The sequence below is a fragment of the Heterocephalus glaber genome, unplaced genomic scaffold (assembly GCF_053883595.1).
Source record: "Heterocephalus glaber isolate CG9 unplaced genomic scaffold, H.glaber_assembly_v1.0 deba00001472, whole genome shotgun sequence".
Lineage (NCBI taxonomy): Eukaryota > Metazoa > Chordata > Mammalia > Rodentia > Bathyergidae > Heterocephalus > Heterocephalus glaber.
Window position 1 is genome coordinate 74,248,241 of NW_028258315.1, and position 4,158 is coordinate 74,252,398.

The following is a 4,158-nucleotide window of genomic DNA, read 5'->3' on the forward strand; positions in this document are numbered from 1 at the left end:
CCTACACTTCCATCTTACTTCAGCTATGTAGAGGATTTTATTTTATTTTTTAACTCATAACAAACTCCAGCATACTGTGCCATCCAAGATACTTTGAAATGTGGCTTTACCCTCTATGGCTCATTAACATCATTTTTCAGTTCCACTTCATCTACTAGTCTCGGCAGTGAGTTGACATCAGTCACTTTTCTGTCTTAAATCTGACCCAACAAAAGACATCTCTTCCCACCTTATCTTTTTCTTTTCTCAAGTGTGAATATAAGATTTATCTGTTATTAAACTGTTTACTTTTTAAAGGTATCTAGCGTTGTGTCACTGTTGATTTCACTATTTGCAAACTGGCTTTGTCATTTTATTGATAGCACTTGAGTGAAGAGCTCCCTGTTAATATATGCAAACTCACAGCTCCCAACAAGCTTTCCAGCCCTGTTAATGAGAGGATTAGCAAGAGCACTGCAATGTATTTAACCTGCGGCACTAGCTCTGTTTCAATAAGACTTCAACAGCCTATTAAATGGAGTGAGGGCTCAATTAACCCACACAAAGGCCACTCTACCCAACGTGGCAGGGAGGACCACATTTAGCATCTGCCTAAGCAGCTTGTTGGAAGCTGGAAATAAAGAGGGTGACATGTTCTTGCCTGGAGCTATGATATAACTGAAATGGTGATTCTAGTTCATCTGGGCTGACTGAATAGGTGACAGCATTGAAACCTACTACTATCTCGCCATATGACAGTTTAAAAAAAAATCAGAGTAAACTCAACGGTCACTCCACCCCCTTTGCCTTCCACCAAAGGAGCACCCCCATTGTTCCTGGGTCATGGATTATGGGTTTGAGGAAGGAGAGTGTCTCAGGGTGTGATAGTTTGTGGTTGAGTAAGAGATATGATGACATACACAAAGATATCCCAGGAAATATGTTATATTCATACAACATTTTTTCCTAAAGTTACAAGTTAGAATTGAGTCATCATCTTTCATAAGAATGCTTCACAAATAGCCAGCTAAATGCCATTTTGTTCTGGAAATCAATGTATAAGAAATGTCACTGAGCTGATACTGCTAATTCTTGGCTTGAATCTTATTAGGATTGTTGGTTTACATGGCTTGTAGAGTCACCTACCTGTCAGGAAATCCAAGGTATCATAATTCTTTCAACATTTCAGTTGGAAATTAAAGTTGACTAAGGAGATAACGATTTCTTTGTTTAGGGTGGCATGAATCTATTACAGAGATATACCTAAATCTTCTTTAATATTCCACTTGTGAATTCTCCATGTGATACAGTTATGAACTATGTAGAAAAAAGACATTGTTTGATATTTTCTCCAGTTTCCCAATGAAAATTTTTCTTTTAAATATTTTCTCTTGAAACTAAACCACTCCTAAATATTCCTATAGATTGACCATGTCACTTTATTTTTGTGGGGTTTTTTTGTCTCATTGTATGCCATGTGTAAATATTAATGAATCCCCTTTACCTGGTTTTACTTTTCACTCTATTATTTGTCACCTTCTAACATTCTATATCATGTGCTTATTTATCATATTCAGTGTTTATTACCCTTATCCTTTTCCTAGGGTGTAATTTTAAAAGAGTTTAGTGGGTTTTTTTCTTACAGAGATAAGACAAGCCTCTCTAAAAGTATCTAGCATTGTTAGACTTTCCATAAATTTTGTGGACTCAATGAATACAGTATACTTTACTAGCTTGGAACTTAATGAAGAGATTTATTAGACAAGATTCTTATTAAAAATAGTTACTTCTACTCTCACAAAATAAAGAAAAACCTCTACATCCTAGGTTGACAGGCTACATGAAGTCATCAGGGTGGCCCTAATAGGATAATGGACCACATACCCTTGCACCATTACTGGTGAGGGACTTGAGAAAGGATAGTTTCCAGAATTGCATTTGACACCTGGTCCTGTGAAGTGGGGTGGATTCTTACTAGATCTGAATCCTTTTACTTACTCATTCTGAGGTATGTTTACAGTGCAAGTCTTCAGCAAATATTAGAGATACAAATTACTGAGGCTCTGCATCCCCCATGTCTATTGGGACTGATGAAAATGCTGCATTAATGCTCCATATTTACTGCACCTTTCCACAAAACATTCAGCTATGGATTGCTAAAAGGGACAGCATATTGAAGATGTTATTCAATAATGTAATACTAATCATCCTTTTATTGTATGTATCCATTCACTTGTGTTTCCAGAGCTAAAGCCACCCTAAAACTAGAGAGTATTTTATACTCTTGATCATGAAATTTTTGTGCGATTAGCACTGACAGCTCTCTTTCATTTGTGTATCTGAGTAACCTCAGAGCTAAAATTAATTCTAAAAATCTTTTCCCCTTGGATTTCTTTGTAAGTAGACTTTTACCTGTAACTACTCCATGTCTTGAATAAACTTTGGGATTCTTCATATATGCAAGGTGAGGAAGAACATTTTTGTACGTATGTCCTGTAGAGTGAAGAGCCATCTTCTGTTTGCTGGCAGAAGAGCCTTGTTCAGCATTGCCTCCAAGCCATATAGATTTGGAACAATACACAGTCTTAGATAATAATATCAGTTGATAGCATAACTATGCTCTCATTTGTTCTTCCTCTGGTTGATGAGGACAGATCAGAAAGAACCATCAAAGGAAGTGTACTAATTGCGCCCAGTCTTATTCCACTGTCTGACACCAAGACACTGGATGAATGCTCCATTGTCAGAGAAGTTTCTCTGTATTGCTTTGGTTCATGAAAAAACTTATTTGACATTTTGCATTTAAGAGTTTGATTATATAGAAGGACCAAGCCGAACCAGTATATGTTCCACTTGTGCTGCTTTCTAGAACTAATGCTTCCCTAGCGAGTATTAAGGTATAATTGAAAAGACAACTTATAGTTATTATTTCCACTAAATTTGTTATAAAATAAAATCTTGTGGGATTTGACTTTTGAATGAAATCTCCCAAGGAGTTTTGAAGAAGTCACTTTATTTTATTTTATTTTTTCATCCAATAAGTCATAACTTTATTAGTGATAGAAACAGTACAAATTTCAAACCACACTGCCGTGACCTTTTTGAAATACCAACAAAGTCTTCCTTTCAGATGGTTACATTTTTAGTTCCATAATAGCATTTACAGTATCATTACTGTTGTTCTTCAGGGCTCGGACAGCCTTTGCCCTTGACACATTTGCTTGTGATATAACCAAATCTATATCCTTAACTTCCACACCTGTTTCATCAACCTCTTCCTCTTCACTCTCCTCTTGTACAGTTGGAGTCTGTGTATTTTCTTGAATGTAGAGACAGCTTCACCTTGAACTTTGAATTTCTCAGCAGCTGCTAACTGTGCTTGCTAAAATAAATCCTTAATCTTGGCTTCCCCAAAAACTGTGTAGGTATCTGAAGCTGGACTCTTATAGACATCTGCTTTTGCGATAACAAAAAGGATATTCTTAGATTTCCAGATAGTGACTTTAGTAACCCCTGTAACCTGCCGAAGACCCAATTTGGACATAGCCTTCCGTGCCTTCTTGTCACTCCGACTTTGTTTTGCTTTACTGACTGGTTCTTCATTGATTTCAGCTGCTGCAGCCAGCTGGGCTTGTTGTGTGGTTGCTTGGGTGGAATCTTGCTCCTCCAGCTCTGGTACTGATTCATCACTGTCAGATTCTGTTCCAGACTCTGTCTCAGCCTGGGGCTGTGGCAACTCCTGCTCTGTAGCAGGGACGGTGTCTGTAGCTTCACCGGGCATTTTGTGCGGAGAACTCGGAACCAAGATGGCAGCAGAAAGGCCAAGCCGAGAGCGTGACCCGCGCTTGTTGTCGAAGTCACTTTATTTTAACCCTTGTCTAATCATGAGAAAATATAACAATCAGCAGCAGCAGCAGCCTATCCAGGGTACTATTGATTACTTTTGTTAACAAAAGCTTTTTTTGGTATATGAACACAACCTTCCATTATAAAATATAAATCCACTGCTACTAATATATTTTGTGGAAAAGGTTCTCATATAAGACTGCTCGTCTTATATTTAAAAACAAAAACAGAAAAACAAAAACTCAAATTACCCTCTGTATTTTTTCATTTATCTAAACTGCAATGTTTTATAAAACTTCATAATAGTAGAAAAACTACTTTAAAAAGGAAATG

The 4,158-nt window shown here is 37.1% G+C and overlaps 1 pseudogene; it reads right to left on the reverse strand.

Moving 5' to 3' along the window:
• Nucleotides 1-2,994: 2,994 nt before the first annotated feature.
• On the reverse strand, nucleotides 2,995-3,800 carry LOC101701057 (nascent polypeptide-associated complex subunit alpha pseudogene; annotated as a pseudogene).
• Between the last annotated feature and the right edge of the window lie 358 nt (nucleotides 3,801-4,158).